Source organism: Giraffa tippelskirchi, chromosome 1, assembly GCF_054371585.1.
Source record: "Giraffa tippelskirchi isolate mGirTip1 chromosome 1, T2T-mGirTip1v1.2.pri, whole genome shotgun sequence".
Lineage (NCBI taxonomy): Eukaryota > Metazoa > Chordata > Mammalia > Artiodactyla > Giraffidae > Giraffa > Giraffa tippelskirchi.
Genome location: NC_137275.1, coordinates 102,494,342 through 102,515,435, shown reverse-complemented (window position 1 = coordinate 102,515,435; position 21,094 = coordinate 102,494,342). Strand labels below are relative to the sequence as shown.

Genomic DNA, 21,094 nt, shown 5'->3' with positions numbered 1-21,094 from the left:
TATATTATTCATTCCTTCTACATTTAGTACCATTTTTTTTGCTATTACAGAAAATAATCTTGTATACATCCTGAACATGTCTCCTTGTACACATTGGTGATAATTTCTTCAGAGTATATATCTAGAAGTGAAATTTCTGGGAAGTAGTATATGTGCATCTTTAATTATACTAAACATTGCCAGATGCTCTCCAAAATGATTATACAAAGTTATACTACCACCAGCTATACTTGAGAGTTTGTTTTCCTATGTGCTTGACATTCTTGGTATTGCCAGACTTTTCTTCTCTGTTAATCTTACAGGTTCACAGTGGAACCACCTTATCTTTTCCCCCCTTTTTTATTGACACATAGTTGATTTGCAACATTGTACAAAATTCAGCAGAGTGACTCAGTTTTACACATACATACATTCTCTCTTTTTCTTTTTTTTTGTAACCAAAACTTTAATCCCAAGGATTCTTACAAAACATATTACAAATGACAGCATGAAAAAAGAATCTTACACAGTAACTCAGTTCAGCTGTACAATGTACCCTTAAACTGGCAGGATATTTGGTATCTTGAGTAGTCTCAAATTTCCAAATAAAGAATGTTACAAAGAGCTGTGTATTCTTATAAAGCAATCACAGAAGGAACTTACAACCTAAAGAAAAGGTAAACTAACTTCCTTGAAACTTCTTAGATTCTACACCAACTGGACAACCTTTTGTCCAATGTGAAGACTAGTGGAATTTTTAAACCTCTAATCTAGTTTAAGGGTGCAGCTTTAATTTTTCCAGCTGGCTTTTGAGTTCACAGCAGCTTTTAAAAACTGCTTAACTACAGCTACATATCATATCCCAGCTATGTTGAAAAAAATCTTCCAATTTTTGCCAGTTTTTGTTTCCATAATGTTAAACATTGACTTTACCTGGGCAGGAGTTAGAGGTTTATTATCAGCCTATGCAAGACTAAAATTCAAAGCAAATTAAATTTTGTTTAAGGGAACATTGTAAAGTAACAATTCTTGATATTACATGCCTCATATGATCCATTTCAAACCACAGAGAATTACACCTTTGTGTGTCACTGTTCCAACAGACAAACAAATGTGAACAGCTAAAACATTTTAAAAATGCACCAAGCTTATGAAGTCTCAAACAGAACTTGAATTTTCTGTACATACTCCTGTCAAACGAAGTTATTTCCTGTACACCACTCCTCTTGCAAACTGATCTTCCATTTCCTTTCATTCGACCTAGATCTGCTATGAGACCTAGAGAAAGATCAGGACGGCTTGTGATTTGTCTCCCGGGGACAGTGATCTCTCTCTTCTCCAATCTCTAGAAAGGGACCTGCTCCGGCGGCGGGAGAAGCTTCTCCGTCTTGGAGATCTGCGTGGAAGTGGAGGACTCCTCCTCCGATAACCATCTCAAGGGCGACGACCCCAAGAAGGAGGTGGGCGGCGATTTCGACTTCCCTTTTCATCATTGGATAGTCCCCTCTTACTCGGCAGCCACACGATGTTCTCTCCCGTCTAGCTCTCGGACAGCATCAGCTGCATCTCGGGGATCTTTGGACTGAACAAAAGCAAAGCCAGGACGGTTTCTAGCAACCTACACACTTCGGAGTGGTCCCTAATAGCCAAAAGCTCCTTCCAATTCAGTCTCGTTGCCATTGTTTCCAAGATTATCGACATAAAATTTACAGTCCAGTGGACAGGAATCACGATGCTTTTCGAGATCTTAGGTTAGAGATGCGGAGGTTCAAATCCACAGAGGTCTTCCCGGTCCCCTCCCGCCCGGCGTTCCCAGATGCGCTCGCACACCGGACGTCCACGAAATGGCCTACGTTCTCTTTCTAAAACATTCTTTTCCATTATGGATTATCCCAGGAGATTAGATATAGTTCCCTGTGCTATACCGTAGGACCTTGTTGTTTAGCCATTCTAAATGTAATAGTTTGCATCTGTCAACCCCAAATTCCCAGACCATCTTTCTCCTCTCCCTTGACAACCACAAGTCTGATCTCTATGCTTGTGAGTCTGTTTCTGTTTTGTAGCCAGGTTAATTTGTGCCATATTTTAGGTTCCACTTATAAGTGATATCATATGGTATTCGTCTTTCTCTTTCTGGCTTACTTCACTTAGTATGATAATCTCTAGTTGAATCCATGTTGTTGCAAATAGCATTATTTTCTTCCTTTTTATGGCTGAGTAGTTGTATGTATGTACCACATCTTCTTTATCCATTCATCTGTCATTGGGCATTTTGGTTGCTTTCATGTTTTGGCTACTATGAATAACCCTGCTATCTTTTTGAATTATAGTTTTGTCTGACTATGCCACAGTATCTTTGAAACAATAAAGCAAAGTGCAATGAAACAAGGTATGTGTGTACCAAGAATAACCTCATTCACACTTTTGAGAACATAGTGAGATTTTACTAATTTAGACAACAGTAACATCATAATTCATACACTGAAATTAAATTTACATTGATATTACACACTTTTTGACATTCTTTGGCATTGCCTTTCTTTGGGTAATGAGTTTGAGTACACTCCAGGAGTTGGTGATGGACAGGGATGCCTGGCATGCTGCCGTCCATGCCAGGTCGCGAATGAGCAACTGAACTGAACTGAACATATTTTTTACAAAAGAAAATACTTTAGAAACTAAACATATAAACCTGGCTCCAAAGAGCATTATAAAATATTTATCTTTACAACCACCTCTATGTTGTTCAGCACTCAGTCGTGTCCAACTCTTTGCAACCCCATGGACTGCAGCATGCCAGGCTTCCCTGTCCTTCACCATCTCCTGGAGCCTGCTCAAACTCATGTCCATTGAGTCAGTGATGCCATCCAACCATCTCATCCTCTGTCGACCCCTTCTCCTCCTGCCTTCAGTCTTACCCAGCATCAGGGTCTTTTCTAATAAGTCAGCTCTTCACATCAGGTGGCCAAAGTATTGGACTTTCAACTTAAGCATCAGTCCTTCCAATGAATATTCAGGATTGATTTCCTTTAGGATTGACTGGTTTGATCTCCTTGAAGTCCAAGGGACTCTCAAGAGTCTTCTCCAGCACCACATTTCAAAGCATCAATTGTTTGTTTGGCGCTCAGCCTTCTTTATGGTCAAACTCACATCCATACATGACTACTGGAAAAACCATAGCTTTGACTAGACAGACCTTGGTCAGTAAAGTAATGTCTCTGCTTTTTAATATGCTGTCTAAGTTTGACATAGCTTTTCTTCCAAGGATCAAGAGTCTTTTATTTCATGACTGCAGTCACCATCTGCAGTGATTTTGGAGCCCAAGAAAATGAAGTCGGTCACTGTTTCCATTGTTTCCCATCTATTTGCCATGAAGTGATGAGACCGGATGCCATGATCTTCGTTTTTTGAATGTTGAGTTTTAAGCCACCTTTTCACTCTCCTTCATCAAGAGGCTCTTTAGTTCCTCTTCTCTTTCTGCCATAAGGGTGGTAGCATCTGCCTATCTGAGGTTATTGGTATTTCTCCCAGCAATCTTGATTCTAACTTGTACTTCATTCAGCTGGCATTTTGCATGATGTACTCTGCATATAAGTATAATAAGCAGGGTGACAATATACGACCTTGATGTACTCCTTTTCCAATTTGGAACCAGTCCGTTGTTCCATATCCGGTTCTAACTGTTGCTTCTTGACCTGCATGCAGATTTCTAAGGAGATAGGTGAGGTGGTCTAGTATTCCCATCTCTCTAAGAATTTTCCACAGTTTGTTGTGATCCATACAGTCAAAGGTTAGCATAGTCAATGAAGCAGAAGTAGATGTTTTTTCTGGAATTCTCTTGCTTTTTTGATGATCCAGCGGATGTTGGCAATTTGATCTCTGGTTCCTCTGCCTTTTCTAAATCCAGCTTGAACATCTGGAAATTCTCAGTTCACGTACTATTGATGGCTAGCTTGGAGAATTTTGAGCATTATTTTGCTAGCATGTGAGATGAGTGCAACTGTGCAGTAACCACCTCTGTACAAACAGTTATATGTTGGCAGTTACCTCTGAAGCTGGCCACAGTAAGTATTCAATAATCGTTTGCTGAAAGAATAAACATTTTATCTTGTAGTCACAGAGCAGCTTAATCTATTAATGAAGCAGTGGATCTTCTATAATCCTCTACCCAATCTTGTACTTTAGTTATAAAAGTATGTTGTGGAGAATTAGACTGTAAATCAGATGTTTTCACTATGTCTAAATGCCTCCAGCAGGTTTGAATTAATGATGCTTCTGTTGATAGAAATAGGAAATTTTAAGAATAAGATAATAAGAATCTATTGGCTATTTCACAAGTCATTCTTTTTTATTTTTTTTTTACCTTTTGACCTCTAATACCTATTCTTTCTGCACCCACCCCCACTTCTGACAATCACCAATTTGTTCTCTATATCTGTGAACTGTTACGTTTATTTTTTAGATTCCACATATAAAAGAGATCGTAGAATATTTGTCTCTGACTTATTTCACTTAGCATAATGCCCTAAAGGTCCATCCATGTTTTGAAAATGGCAAGTTTTTTTTTCATTTTTAAATTTGTTAAGCAATCTCGACATACTTGACACACATATTTGTTTGTATATATACACTGCATCTTCTTTACCCATTCATCCATCAGTGTACAGTTAGGTTGTTCCCATATCTTGGTGCTGTAAATAATGTGACATTGAACATGGAGTTGTGTATCTTTCTGAATTAGTACTTTCATTTTCTTCTGATAATATCTAGAGGTGGAACTGCTGAACGGTATGGTAGTTATATTTTTAGTTTTTGAGAAAACTCCATACTGTTTTTCAAAATGACTGCACCAATTGGCATTCCCACTGACAGTTCAGAAGGGTTCCCTTTGCTCCACATCCTTGCCAACACTTGTTATTTCTTGTCTTTTGATAACAGTCATTCTAGGAGATGTGAGGAGATATCCTACTGTGGTTTTGATTTGCACTTCCCTGATGATTGAGGATGTTGAATATCTTTTCTTGCACCTGTTAGCCATCTGTATGTCTTCTTTGGCAAAATCTCTCTTTAGATATTCTGTCCATTATTTAATCACATTGTTTTTGTTTTTGTTTTGGCTATTGAGTTGTGTGAGCTCTTTACATTTCCTGAATATTAATTCTTTATCAGGTGATTTGGAAATATTTTCTCTCAGTCCATAGGTTGCCTATTCATTTTGTTTATGGTTTCATTTACTGTGTAGAAGCTTTTTAGTACCATGTTGTTCTATTTATTTATTTTTGCTTTTGTCACTTTTGCTTTAGGTGTCATTAAAAAAATTGTAGCCAAGACCTATATCAAGGAGCTTAGCACTTATATTTTCTTCTAGAAATGTTATGGCTTCAGGTCTTATGTTCAAATCCTCAATCCATTTTGAGTTAATTTTTGTGTGTAGTATAAGATAGTAATCCAGTTTCATTCTTTAGTATTTGGCTGTCCAATTTTCCCAACAACATTTGTTGTAGAGACTGCCCTTTCTTCATTATATATTCTTGGTCCTTTATCATAAATCAATGGCCCCTGTGTGTTGGTCTGTTTCTGCGACCTCTGTCTTGTCCCACTGATCTATGTATCTGTTTTTTTCCCAGTACCATGTTTTGTTTTATAATGCTTTATATTGCAGTTTGAAATCAGGGAGCACGATGCCTTCAGCTTTTTTTTTTTAATTAATTTATTTTTTAATTGAAGGATAATTGCTTTACAGAATTTTGTTGTTTTCTGTCAAACCTCAACATGGATCAGCCATAGGTATACATATATCCCCTCCCTTTTGAACCTCCCTACCATCTTCCTCCCAATCCCATCCCTCTGGGTTGATACAGGGCTGCTGTTGGGGTTTTCTGAGGCAAACAGCAAATTCCCGTTGGCTATCTATTTTACATATGGTAATGTAAGTTTCCATGTTACTCTCTCCATTCATCTCACCCTCTCCTCCCCTCTCCCCATGTCTATAAGTCTATTCTCTGTGTCTGTTTCTCCATTGCTGCCCTGCAAATAAATTCTTCAGTACCATTTTTCTAGATTCCATATATATGTGCTAGTATACGATATCTATCTTTCTCTTTCTGACTTACTTTACTCTGTATAATAGGCTCTAGGTTCATCCACCTCATTAGAACTGACTCAAATGTGTTCCTTTTTATGGCTGAGTAGTATTTCATTGTATATATATACCACAATTTCTTTCTCCATTCATCTGTTGATGGATACCTAAGTTGCTTCCATGTTCTAGCTATTGTAAATAGCGCTGCAATGAACAGTGGGATACCTGTGTCTTTTCAATTTTAGTTTCCTTAGGTTATATGCCTAGGAGTGGGATTGCTGGGTCATATGTTGCTTATAGGGCTTCCCTGGTAGCTCAGACGGTAAAGCATCTGCCTGCAATGTGGGAGACCTGGGTTCAATCCCCAGGTTGGGAAGATCCCCTGGAGAAGGAAATGGCAACCCACGCCAGTACTCTTGCCTGGAAAATTCCATGGATGGAGGAGCCTGGTAGGCTACAGTCCATGGAATTGCAAAGAGTCAGACACGACTGAGCAACTGCACTGCACTGGCTATGTTGCTTTTATTCCTAGATTTTATGGAATCACCATACTGTCTTCCACAGAGGCTATATCAATTTACATTCCCACCAACAGTGTAAGAGTGTTCCCTTTTCTCCACACCTTCTCCAGCATTTATTGTTTGTAGACTTTTTGATGATGGTCATTCTGACCAGTGTGAGGTGATATCTCACTGTAGTTTTGATTTTCATTTTTCTAATAATGAGTGATGTTGAGCATCTTTTCATGTGTTTGTTAGCCATCTGTCTTCTTTGAAGAAAAGTCTGTCAAGGTCTTTTTCCCACTTTGGATTGGGTTGGTTGTTTTTCTGGTATTGAGTTATATGAGCTGCTTGTATATTTCGGAAATTAATCCTTTTCAGGTTGTTTCATTTGCTATTATTTTCTCCCGTTCTGAGAGTTGTCTTTTCACCTTGTTTTTAGTTTCCTTTGCTGTGCAAAAGCTTTTAAGTTTAATCAGGTCCCATTTGTTTACTTTTGTTTTTATTTCCGTTACTGTAGGAGGTGGGTCATAGAGCGTCTTGCTTTGATTTGTGTCATTGAGTGTTCTGCCTGTTTTCCTCTAAGAGTTTTATAGTTTCTGGTCTTACATTTAGGTCTTGAATCCATTTTGAGTTTAGCTTTGTGTGTGGTGTTAGGAAGTGTTCTAATTTCATTCTTTTATATGTAACTGTCCAGTTTTCCCAGCACCATTTATTGAATAGGCTGTCTTTGCCCCATTGTATATTCTTGCCTCCTTTGTCAAAAATAAGGTACCCATAGGTGCATGGGTTTATTTCTGGGCTTTCTATCTTGTTCCATTGGTCTATATTTCTGTTTTGTGCCAGTACCACACTGTCCTGATGGCTGTAGCTTTGTAGTATCATCTGAAGTCAGGAAGGTTGATTCCTCCAGGTCCATTCTTCTTTCTCAACTGCTTTGGCTATTCGGGGTCTTTTGTGTTTCCATATGAATTGTGAAATTTTTTGTTCTAGTTCTGTGAAAAAGCCATTGGTAATTTGATAGGGGTCGCATTGAATCTGTAGATTGCATTTGGTAGTATGGTCATTTTCACAATATTGATTCTTCCTACCCAGAAACATGGAATATCTCTCCATTTGTTTATGTCATCTTTGATTTCTTTCATCAGTGTCTTATAACTTTCTGTGGAATTCCATCACCTCCACTAGCTTTGTTCATAGTGATGCTTCCCAAGGCCCACCTGACTTCGCATTCTAGGATGTCCGGCTCTAGGTGAGTGATCACACCATCATGGTTATCTGGGTCATGAAGATCTTTTTTGTATTGTTCTTCCGTGTATTCTTGCCACATCTTCTTAATGTCTTCTGCTTCTGTTAGGTCCATATCATTTCTGTCCTTTATTGTGCCCATCTTTGCATGAAAAGTTCCCTTGGTATTTCTAATTTTCTTGAAGAGATCTCTAGTCTTTCCCATTCTGTTGTTTTCATCTATTTCAATCAAACACAGGCCCCCAAATTGAAAGTGCTGAGTCTTAACCACTTGACCGCCAGGGAATTCCCTAGTTTTCAATATGTAAGCTTTTCACCTTCTTGGTTAAATTTATTCCTGAGAATTTTATTCTTTTTGATATAACTATAAATGAGATTGTTTTCTTTATTTCTCTTTATGTTAGTTTATTTGTGTATAGGAACACACCAAATTTTTGCATATTGATTTTATATCTTGCAACTTTACTGATTTTGTTTATTAGCTCTAACAGTTTTTAATGGCATAATATCTTGTCATCTGCAAGTGACAGGTTTACTTCTTCCTTTCCAATTTGGATGTCTTTTATTTCTTTTTCTCACCTAATTACTCTGTGTAGGATTTCCAATACTGTGTTGAAAATAACTGGTGACAGTGAACATCTTTGTCTTGTTTCTCATCTTAGAGGAAAGATTTTCAGCTTTTCACCATTGAGTATGATGTTAGCTGTGGGTTTGTCATGTACAGCCTTTATTATGTTGAGGCACAGTCCCTCTATTCTCATTTTATTTAGAGATTTTTTTGTACATGGATGTTGACTTTTGTCAAATGCTTTTTTTTTGTTTCGGTTGAGATAATCATAATTTTTATCATTCATTTTGTTTTAATGTGTTGTATCACATTGACTTCATTGCAGATATTGAATGATACTTACACCCCTGGAAAAAATCCTACTTGATCATGTTGTATGATCCTTAAAATGTGTTGTTGAAATCAGTTTGATAATATTTTGTTGAGGATTTTTGCATCTACATCCATCAATAATATTGGCCTATAATTTTCTTTCCTTTGGTATCCTGTCTGATGTTGGTATCAGGTAATGCTGACCTCTTTAAATGAGTTTAAAAGAGTTTTCTCCTCTTCTATTTTTGAAGAGTTTGAGAGGGATTGGTTTAATTCTCTTTTGAATTTTTGGTAAAATTCATCAGTGAAGTTTTTAACTTTTGTTTGCTGGGAGATTTTTAATTACTGATTCAGTTTCATTACCAGTTAATTGGTCTGTTTAGATTTTCTCTTCCACCATGATTCAGTCTTGATAGGTTGTATGTTTTTAGAAATTCTTTCCTTTCTTCTAGGTTGTCCAATTTGTTGGCATGTAATTGTTTATAGTAGTCTCTATGATCCTTCATATTTCTGTGGTATCAGTTGTAATATCTCCCTTTCATTTCTGATTTTAGTTAGTCCTCTTTTTTCTTTACTTTTTGAATCTTAAGCATGTAAAAATCAAGAAGGAAAATGTAGTTGGAGCTAACTAATTCCAGTGGTAGCACAATGATAAGAAATTCTAGGAATTCTGTTTTAGCTCCTATCTGTTCCTGAAGCTGTTTTACAAATGTGTCATTAAATTTATGACTTATCTTTTCAACAAATTCTCCTACTTGCTTAATTTACCTTGAATTCATTTTGTTGCTTGCAGCAATATTTGTATTCATAATTTTCAGAATTTTAGAATATTTTCTTAGGATAGATTTGATAGCATTGGGATTATTGAGTACAATTTCTTGACGGTTTTCTGGCCTTTTATATAAATACCTTTTGTTGTGATTGCAGAGGCCAAACTAAATAGAAAAACTTTTCTTACTTCTGCAGTGATATGAACATTCTGATAACGCAGGAAATGGCAACAGTAATTGCTTTCATTACAGTCTATGTAATTTAGAACAAGAAAAAGGAATTATTTTTTTAATCATTTGCACGCATTTATGTGGTAATAGGCACTATTGTTTTAACTTTTCTAATGAGGTCATTATAAACCTAAGATGTTAGCTTCATACCAAAGACAGACTTGTGCATGTGCATGAATGTGTGGGCTGACTGGGTTGGGAGAGGTGGAAAGGGTCTGAAAAATGAAGGGTAGAGTGGGAAAGAGAGAGAAAAGAGATATAGTGGAAATGTGCAGGCCATAGATATATTAACCAGTTTACCTCTCAGGCATGCATAAAATAAAGGCTTCAATTCTGAGACTGATTGATGGTAATAATTCTTTCCAACCTAACTTGTTCCTTCTATAAATTTTAAAAAGATTTTTTCTGTTATTATGTATTTAAATTCATTACTCTGCTTTGAAGTTCCACTTACCAATAGTGAATACAGTTGTGGATCTTAATAAACATTTTTTTTAAAATCTATTCTAATTCCATTCCCTCATTTAACTTTGGGAACTTCTGTTAAACACCATGACAAATGCCTAAGAGTTGCTGGGGGAAAAAAGCCAGACTAAATTTGACGCTGGTCATCTTATTATTTCTTTGTAGCCTTGCCTCTCCAAAAAGACTAATGTTTATCTTTGAATTGTTGAGAATTCTTACTTTCAGAATTCTTACTTTCAGAAGACAAAGTACCCTTTGTCTAAGGGTAATTTTTATGGTGTGGGACGTTTAACTTACTTATTAAGAGTAAAGCAAATGAAGTCTGTATTAAATGAAGAAAATATTTGTGACTTTCCATGAAGGTCAGGGCAACCACATTCTAAAATCATCAGCAATGCTGCTTGGTTTAAAGAGTTAGGTCTATTTCACATTTTTTTAAGACAAAACTTTTTAATTTACTTGGAAAGAAAAAGATACATGTTTTGTAATGTAGGCTTTGAGACTCACACTTCTTTTCTGTACAGACACAGCTCAAGATTTGACACACTCAGTATTTCAAGATATCATTTATATATGTAATCTAAAATATGACACAAATGAATATATCTATAAAACAAAACAGCTCACAAATACTTTGTATGATAATAAAAATATGACACTTGCAATTTTTTAAATTGGGCTTATTTACAAAATTTTCAATATTTTATATGTTATTTCTGTTGTATCAGATCTGAAACAATCATCACATTTTATTCACACAATAGTCATTCATTCAAATAAGGCATTTATTGCGTACCTACTATATACAAGACAGTAAATAAAGCAGAGAATGAAAGAAATGACCTGCTCTCGTGGTGCTAATACTCTAATGAAGGATGGAATTTAAAATAAAAACATCTAAATATATTATAAACCGAATGAGAAATGTTATGAAAAGAAAATAAAGCAAGACAATAACAACAGTGATGACTATGCTATTGTGCAAAATTTGCTCAGAATCTTCATTGACACAGTTTATAGTCTCCTTCTGGAAATCAACATAACTTAAGGGTCAGCTAGTAATTCCAGTGCCTAAATCCTTCAAAGAATCTACCATATCTAATATTTAATGCGCACACACACATTTCTTAGAAAAGTTTTTCATATTTGACCTGATGAACTATATATCAAAGTACAATGGTATTTGGTAATATGTGAATAATGGAACAAGGTTAACCAAATATGGTTTACTTTTTGAAATACTGAATGTCCTTTACCTGTAAGCAAATTGTGTTGTTAAAGTTTATTTTTAAATATGTATTTGAATCTCTGAATACATTTTCCCATAGAAACAATATTAAGTATAAAGATATATATCCAAGCCTGTTATTCAGCTGAAGGACAGTTTATTGAAATAGTAGAAAATAATATTGCCTCCAATTACAGTAACTGAATAAAGTAGAAAATCTATATAAGAGAATCTGATCCTTTTTCTTGAAGGATGACACTGTAGAAAATTATGTTCATTAAGAGGAAAATAGAGAGAACATGAAGAGAACATTGAGGGGACTAAAGTGCATGAAAACTTTAGAGGTTTCTGGAATTGGTTATTTTTTATATATAATTGTATTTTAAAGTTATAATTTTCTTTAACTTCTAAGAAACCATGTCATTAAGCACTACTCATATTTAAGTCATATATTTAAGTCATAATTAGACCTGACTTTTTCCCCCCTCTCACAAATTAAGAAGAGACAAAAAAAGGGTAGGACTTCTCTTAGTTTTGGAAATAATCAAAGAGGCAAAAAAAAAAAACGCCTACTTATAAGAATATTATATTTTAGCTTTATTTAAAATTACATGGTTGGAAATAAACTCAATGTCCAACAGTAGGAAAATGGTAAAGAAATTTAGACTTGATATATATTGAATACACCAAAAAGAAAGTTTCTGAAGAATATTCAATGAAGTAGAAAAAAATAAATAAATGTTCATTGGAGGATAAAAGCTAGTAACAAGACTGTATAATACTGTAAGATTTTTCTATAAAATTTTCAACCAAAAATTTGAAATTATTATCTCTGGGTGTAGAGTGATTGGTATTTTCAAGATTTTTTTTTTTTTTTGCATTTTTTATTTCTATGATCTGCATTGTTGATTTTTGCATTTTTGAAGGTATTTTTCAGAGTCTGATTTGCATATGAGGAAAAGCAAATAAGGAAAGGGTTTTAGTATAACTGTTAAAACATATTTTAAAGAATGAGTGGGGAAAATAATACTCCTAAGAAAGAAACGACCGGAAAATATCTGTTTTTACTTAATTCTTCCCTAAGTGAAAGAAACAGCCTGATGGTAAAGACACTCTGGGCAGAAAGTCATGGTGGCCCCAGATTTCATGACCTTTGTGACAGGCTCCTATATTAAATTCCTCCTATTGAACCACATGGCGTGGACCCTGTTTTCCTGATTGGATCCTGACTAATAGTGGTAGTTTTCTTCTAAGAAGAAGTACTAAGAAGCAGTACTCCCTCAATAACACAAATCTGATGTATGAACAAACGTGCCTTGTTGTGCACTGATCACTTACCTGTGTCTCTCTTCCTCTGCACCCAGCCCCAGCCCGCCTTCGCCTTTGCGCTATGTCTCTCCCTTGCATCTGCTGCTGGCCATCCTCAGCCAGCAACCAGTGGCCCCAGGGTGAAATCTGAACTTAGATCAAGGGAGTTTGAATCTCTTTCAGAAAGAAGATTATCGAGGAAGAATCCTCACTTAAACGTTGTCCTAGACTCACAGACTTAAGAGAACAAACTTATGGTTGCCAGGGGGCAGGATGGAGGGAAGGGATAGTTAAGGAGCTTGGGATAGACATGTACACACTGCTATATTTAAAATGATAACCAACAAGGTCCTACTGTATGGCACAGGGAACTCTGCTCGATGTTATGTGGCAGCCTGGATGGAAGGGGAGTTTGGGGGAGAACCTGCTCAGTCGTGTCCGACTCAATGCCACCCTTTGGACTGTAGCCCACCAGGCTCCTCTGTCCATGGGATTTTTTCAGGCAAGAATACTGGAGTGGGTTGCCATTTCCTCCTCCAGGGGGTCTTCCCCACCCAGGGATTGAACCCATGTCTCCTTTGTCTCCTACATTGCAGGTAGAGTCTTTACAACTGAGCCATTGGCAAAGCCCATGGATACGTGTATATGGATGGCTGAGTCCCCTGACTGTTTACCTGAAAGTATCACAACGTTGTTAATCGGCTATGCCCCAGTACAACATAGAAAGTTAAAAAAAAAGTTGTCCAAAGCTTCACAATAAGAGCAATATGCTCCAAAATACAGTGCCTGTTCTTACATCTATTGTCAGTGTTACAGGTAATCAGGACCATCTGATCTGGATTCTGTGTTTCTGCTGGGCAGCAAAAATTTTTACTGGCATTCTAACATTAAATGAGTCCCACTGAATTGCAGGAATCAAAAGATAATTGTCATGTATTTCCTTGTATTTGAAGTTTCTTTAAATGAGCCTCAAGAAGAAGCAAACTTTTTTTTTTTAAATCATGTGGGTGGTTTCTAAAAATGTCAAAGATTCAATATATTGCTTTGTCCAAAACACTGAGATAGAAACATAGTTTCCCCTGTAATTCTTTCTCTTATTATCTTTCTAAATTGAAAAGAAAGAAAATACTATAGTAAAAACCAGTTAAAGATAAAAGTTTCAAAGCAGTGTGCTTCATTCTGTCCCACCAGTACACAATGAAGTATTTCACTCGGTGGACCAGTGTGAGAAAATGGGATTCATAGCCACCCTTGATCTAAAATACATTGCTGCCTCTAGGCCACTCTTTCCTTTTATACTCCTTGTGGTGGAAAATCAACAATTACATTGATGTCAAAATGGTGTAGAAACAGATAGGATAATTTTCAGAATCAAAATCCCAAAAGTGTATTTGCATCTTTGAACTAGAGTAAAGCAATAGGAGGCTTTGTCTCAGTGAACACACGCAATAGAACCTCTACCTTGATAGAATGTTGATCTATGTAAAATGCAGATAAATATCAACAAAAGGCAGGCTGGACATCCATTGTCTCATCAGAGCTGCTGCCGATTATTTTAGAATTTTAATTCTTTATAATTTCCCTGAAGGTTTCTCAAACTTTAATTCACTGAAGATTGAACTGATTGTGTCAGTAGCAAAACACTGTTAAATTGTGTTATCATAAACTTGTAGATTTTTTCCAAAGAACTTTCATTTTTATGTAGGCAGTTACATCTTCAGTTTAGTCATCCAGAAAACAGTATTTTCCTATTTTAATTTCCTGTGAGGTAGGTGCATTACTGTTCCAGTTTTACAGAAGAGGTCTGGAACAGGTCAGTGACTTAGTGAAGGTCCCATGGAAGGTGAAGAGTCTACTGACTCTAGGACCTGTGGAGGTTTATCTGCTGTTTCACTTTAGATGTTTACAGTGTTGCACCACTTTGTTGTCCAGGTGGCAATTAAATCTTTTTAAAAAAGCATATTTATTTGTCCTTATAATAAATTCCTAAAATGCAGAAGTAGAATTCAGAGGGCCCTCGCAGTTGAATTGCATAAAGCCCCATCACTCCAAGATAATTGTGGTTATATTTTGCACATTTCCTTCCAGTATCTTAGGACCTTATGTTTTACATATCATATAGCAAGATATAATGAAGTCTTATTTTTCACTGTAAAAGCAATATAGAAAGTTAGAAAAGCTAGAGTGTATAAAGAACAAATCAGTAAAAATGCAAAACAATTGGGTTAGTGACAAGTAAGATTTTCTTGTTGTGCTAAGTCACTTCAGTTGTGTCCTTCTCTTTGAGAACCTATGGATTATAGCCTATGAGGCTCCTCTGTCCATGGGATTCTCCAGGCAAGAATAGTAGAGCAGGCTGCCATTTCTTCCTCCAGGGGATCTTCCTGACCCAGGGATCAAACCCGGGTCCCTTGTGTCGCTTGCATTGCCAGGTGGATTCTTGACCACAATGCCACCTGGGCCAGGGTTCAAAACCCTATCCCTCTTCTCACTTTTCCTGCAGTTTAAATGGAATTGTGCATGGCTGTACACTCCCAGTTGTTTGAGTGGCGACTTCAACTCAACCCCAGTCTGAATTATCACCAAGCACGCAGCCTGACACGTTGATCTATCCAGACTCCTTGCCGAGGCTGCCTAATAGGAGACCTGATGATAACAGGGACTAAGTCATGTCGCCTTCCCATACCAGCAAGTGTAGAGTCTTAGCCAGTGTTTATCCAGAGCTTGTCAGATTTATCTTTCAGCTTCTGAGGGAAAATGCATGCATGATAAGAGCATGGTGGAAAACTAAATCTTCAGGGGTCCACCACTAAGAGCTTCAGGCAATTATCCAGGATTCATCATGCAAAGGTTCAATATTTTTTTTTCAATATTACTTTTGAAGAATTTTCAGACTCTTTTGGTATTTCTAGATGTTTTCGCTAGAATTTCCTTTTCCTAGTTTTGGAGTATTCACTTGAGATGATGCTGCTGGTGACAACGTACAATACACAGCGCGCGCACACACACACACACACACACAAGGAGGCACTATATATTTTGATTAGATAATAATTTAAAAATTTAATATGGATATTGCATTCCTGCCATGGACCCTCATAGCACTATTCCTTTCCTTCACTGCACTTATCATGGATATAATTATACATGTACTTGGGTGATTCTTATTACTTCTCCTTTTCCCCACTAAGCTCCTTAAGGGCAGGGAGAGTTTGTTTTGCTCACTGTTGTATATCCGTGGTGGCCTCCACCATGACTTTTTGTTGTTGTGTATTCGCTAAGCCCTGTCCGACTCATAGGAGATCCCATGGACTGTAGTCCGCCAGGCTCCGTGTCCATGGCATTCTCCAGGCAAGAATACTGGAGACGGTTACCATTTCCTACTCCAGGGGATCTTCCTGACCCAGGGGATTCTGCATTGGCAGGAGAATTCTTTACCACTGAGCCACCTGGGAAGCCCTTCCTCAGTGATTATCATAGAGTAAAAGGGTAGAAAGTATTTGTTAAATGAATTAATGGTTAAGTGATTAAACAAATGAATGGGTGTTAATACTCCAGTGTGTTATATATTCAAGATTCTTTATATAATGGCTTTACCTCAGCCCTCAACATTATAACAGACCCCAACTTCAGTCCACCCAATTTCATAATCAGTGCATGTTCATCTAAAGAAACTATAAAATGCTAAAATCACAAAGCTTTTTCCATCGTGCCATTGCCTAGAAACAATGATGGTTTAAGTTTGATGTATACACTTCCACACTTTTTAATCATTATTGCAGAAAATCGAATCTGTATTATATTTATTAGCTTACTCTTTCACTTGATATATCGTGAACATTTTCCATGAAATATTGTCCTTAACGCAGTGTTTAATGATCATCAGGCATCCCATCATTTGGATGAATAATAATTCATTTAACGGATCCTCTGTTTTCTTGCACATGAAATGTCTTTCTAAAACTGTAGGGACCCTGAGATATCAGGAGCAGGGCCAGACAGAAGGGCTCATGACTACGGTCCCAGGGACTGTGGCTTCTGCCTCACCCTCGTGTTAATACTGAGTCTTACTATTTTAATAAGACAGTTTGTATCTTATGAGGTGAAAACAATACATTTTTAATTTAAAATTTCTTTCCTGGGGGCTTCCCAGATGTCTCAGTGGTAAAGAATCTGCCTGCCAGTGCGGGAGACTCGGGTTCGATCACTGGTCCAGGAAGATCCCATACGTCTGGAGCAACAGTCCGTACACCACGGTACTGAGCCTGTGCTCTGGACCCTGGGGCCCGAACACTGAGCGGCGAGCCCAGGGCCCGGCTCTGCAGTCAGAGGGGAGCGCCCTCTATCTGCAACAAGAAAAGCCCGCATAGCAACGGAGACCAGCATGGTCAAATAAAATAAAATAAGTTATAAAAATTTTAGCTGAATAATCTATGAGTTATATATATATATTTTTAAAAGTGGCCCATCAATACTCCAAAATGATGGTTACCTTTATCATTCATTTCTTCTTAATCTGAAAGCTACACAATCCAAGATTTTGTTTCCTGAAAACAAAACACTGGGTCCTAACTCAAGGATGGTGACACACAAGGAAGACAGAAATCCAACAGACCAGATACCTGGAGGAAAACAAATATTTAAAAAGATCATGACAGAAAAGAATAACTTTAAAACAGGCAAAGATTTTGTCACCTGGCCTGAGGGCCTTTTTCCTACAAACAGTCCACAGGCAGTAACACGTACGTTGTAATCACTACACAGTCACCAGCAGAGATGAGAGAAATTTAAACATTATGCTTTGTTTTTCCTGCCAGGAAAAGCAGAGATGGTGAAGTAACATTCTAAGAACTGGGACTTTCCTGGAGGTCCAGTGGTTAAGACACCGCGCCTCCAGTGCAGGGGGCAAGGGTTCGACCCTTGGTTGGTGAGCTGAGCTCCTACATGCCGCACGGTGTGGCCGGAAAGTAAAGAGAGTCCTCGGAATGGACACGAAGGCAGCTGAGAAGGCTGCTGTTTCAAGTAATAGTTAAAGACAGAATGAAAGAAAAGAGCCTCTGTCTTCCTCCATCAGGGAGCTGGACTTTTCACAGGTGTGTTTCTATTGGAGACGAAAAAGACACTGTTTGAAGATGGGAAAGAGAGGAAAGCCTGGGAATTTGTATTTATGGTTGAATGGCAACTGCTTATATTAATATTTAAGAGATGTTTTAGATTTCCCCCCTTTTTAAATAGTGCGAAATCTAGAGAAGGATAGGCATGATAAAAATTTTAAAATAAGGGTGAGAAAAACAGAAGAAGGAAACAAAAAATTCCTGATTACTTAGAAACTTATCACCCTAGAAAATCAACGGTTTTCATCCTATTTTGTTAATGCGATTGGTTTCACAACACACAATCTCATGATATTCTGACTACTGCTCTTAACACTATTGGCAAGAATAATAACAATATTAGCCAATATTTATTAAAACGTTATAGTATCCTAAATGTAATGGGTTGAATTCACCCCCATCCACAATAAATTCATTTACTGGTGTGCTTAACCGCCAGCGCCTCAGAGGCTGACCTTATTTAGAGAGCGCATCTTTACCGAGGGGATGGATTTAATTAGAGGTCATTGTTGTTGCTAGGGTTCCCCAGGGGGCACTGAGTCCTACTATTAAAGTGATAAAAACCTGCCTGCAATGTAGGAGACATAAGAGTCATGGGTTTGATCCTTGGGTCGAGAAGCTCCCCTGAAAGAGGGCATGGCAACCCACTCCAGTATGCTTGCCTGGAGAATCCCATGGACAGAGGAGCCTGGCGGGCTTTAGTCCATAGGGTTGCACAGAGTCAGACATGACTGAAGTGACTTAGCAAGCACACACACACGTTGTTGTTTAGTTGCTAAGTCATGTCCAACTCTTTGCAACTCCATGAACTGTAGCGCACCAGGCTCTTCTGTCCATGGGATTTCCCAGGCAAGAATACTGGAGTGGGTTGCCATTTTCCTCTCCAGGGGATCTTCCTGACCCAGGGATTGAACCTAAGTCTCCTGCATTGGCAGGCACTTCTTCACCACTAAGCTTGGGTGGGCCCAATCCATTGTGAGTGATATCCTTAAAAAAGCAAAAATCCGGAGACAGACCAGCACACGGGGAGAACACCATATAAAGGCGAAGGCAGAGATGGAGGTGGTGCTTCCCGCAGCCCAGGCGCGCCCGTGATTATCGCCAAACCACCAGCACTGACGGGCGAGGCGTGGGGGAGATGCCATCCTGACCCTCAGGAGGGGTCAGCTCTGCCTGAACCTTGGTTGTGGACTTCTGGCTTCCAGAAGTGTGAGGCAGTAGGTGTCTCTAGGGCTTCGATATTGTTGCCCCAGCAAACTAACACAGCAAGCACTGCATTAAACAAACTACACATAAACACTTATTAAATACTCAAAGGTTTTACATGCCAGCTTCTGCCTGTTGTTTTTAGCACAGAGTCTGACATATTCTCCCTAAGCACACATTGGATAAATAGTTCTAGTTCTGTGGTTCTCACATAAATTAAATGATAGCACAGACAGCATATAACATTTTAGTATGGAATGTTCTATGTTCCTACAGAGCCTCCATGATTTTTACTTCTTTAATGGCTATACAAAATTCTATCAATTTCATGATACTCTTATTTATTTGGTCATTTTCCTATTGTTGGATGTTTACGTTGATTTTAATGTATTGCTATTATAGGTAACACCATGATGGACGTCTTCATGCCCAGATATTTTCCCAGTTTTTTAAGATGGAATGTTTACTTCCCTGTGGTAGTCATGAAGTTTATACACATTTCTCTAGTTATTATAATATGTATTATCAAATTACCTTGCAAAAGACTTCTGCCAATAAACCTTATTGATGTGGACATGTGTAAGTGTAGATATTTCATGATATTTACATCTGTATTGGGTCAAAATTCACAGTAATTATTAAACCCAGTTTGTCAGATTATCATTCTATGTTTTAAATTTGATCTTTTTGATTTAAAACTTACTTTATCAAGTATCCTAATTGCACCCTTTCTCATGCTCTTGTTAGAAATTAAATTAATTTTGGATTCCCAATGACAAGGCTAGTTTTAAATGTTGAGGTTAGTTATTTAGAAAAATGTAAACACCCACTAAATGAGGCAATCAACTGATAAAATTGATGGAACTTAGTCATATTGAACTAGCACACCAATTTAGTTTAAATACTTGTCCTGATGAATGCAAATAGATACAAGCACAGCTTGTATATATCACAAATTGACCAAATGACAGTATCTAGTGTTTAACTGGCATTTCATGAAACAAAGATAAGTTGTGATGTATTTCAGATTATGAACATACACACACGGCCCCATGATTTGCTTAAAACTGTAAAATCAAATACTTAAAATGTGAAAGCAGGTGAATTGGAAAAAGGAAAGTAGCCCAAAGATGTAATTTTCTCCGACCTCTAAGATATAAAAGGAAGAATTCACTTTGCGATTAGAAAGTTAAAAAGTTGAGTGATTCCTGGACACAGCACATTTTCTGGTAGGGATCTGTTAATACGATAGTCAGCTCAGGAAACAGACCAACTTAGTGATGCTGAGCCTGTTCTATGTGTTACTCCAGTGAATGTGCTAAAGAAAGAAATAAGCTTAATTTACCCCTTGGCCACCTGATGGGAAGAGCCAACTCACTGGAAAAAACCCTGATGCTGGGAAAGATTGAAGGCCACAAGAGAAGGGGGTAGCAGAGGATGGGATGGTTAGATGGCATCACTGACTCAATGGACATAAATCTGAGCAAATTCCAGAAGATAGTGGAGGACAGAGCATCCTGACAGCTGCAGTCCATGAGGTCACAAAGAGTTGGGCACAACTTAGTGACTGAAAAACAACAACAACACCCCCTTGGCTCAACATGGTCACTGAAAGGCATGGGGTGGAGGGAGAAAGGAGAGTGAGCATGGAAAGGAGAGAGAGGAGGAGAAAAAGGAAAAGCAGAGAGAGAAAGGGAAGGAAGAGCACAGAAGGAAGCGGGGAGGAAAGCAAAGGAAAGAGTCGGGAAGGGAAGCGGGATGAAGAGAGGCAGGGAGCTGCTAGGACATTTGTCTATAACTGTGATTGGTATGTTTGTTTATTTCACTTTAAAAATCCCATATGTCAGTGACAGCAGAGAGTATTTGTCTTTCCCTGGCTTATTTCACTGAACAGAAGACTCTCTAGGTCGATCGCATTGTTGTGTATAGCCGAGTTTTCTCCTTTTATGGCTGAGTAATAGTCCACTGTATATGTATATATCTCACAACTTTATCTCAGGGACAATTGGGGAGGGACAAAATTGGGGTATGGGATTAAGACATACAAGCGACTATGTATGACATAGCTAAGCAACAGAGATAT

At 37.7% G+C, this 21,094-nt stretch overlaps 1 protein-coding gene across 9 annotated transcripts in view; it reads right to left on the bottom strand.

Annotated features, from left to right (window-relative positions):
• Positions 1–21,094, bottom strand: part of LOC145505566 (liprin-alpha-1-like) — a 488,322-nt gene that overhangs the window by 332,525 nt on the left and 134,703 nt on the right. For 2 of the 9 annotated variants that reach the window (XR_014053124.1, XR_014053134.1), the window contains one exon: positions 419–4,254. The exons of the other annotated variants lie outside the window; for them this stretch is intronic. The gene's annotated coding sequence lies outside the window, so the exon portion shown is untranslated. Of the gene's footprint in view, positions 1–418; positions 4,255–21,094 lie in introns of those variants that run through there. 9 annotated transcript variants of the gene reach the window in all.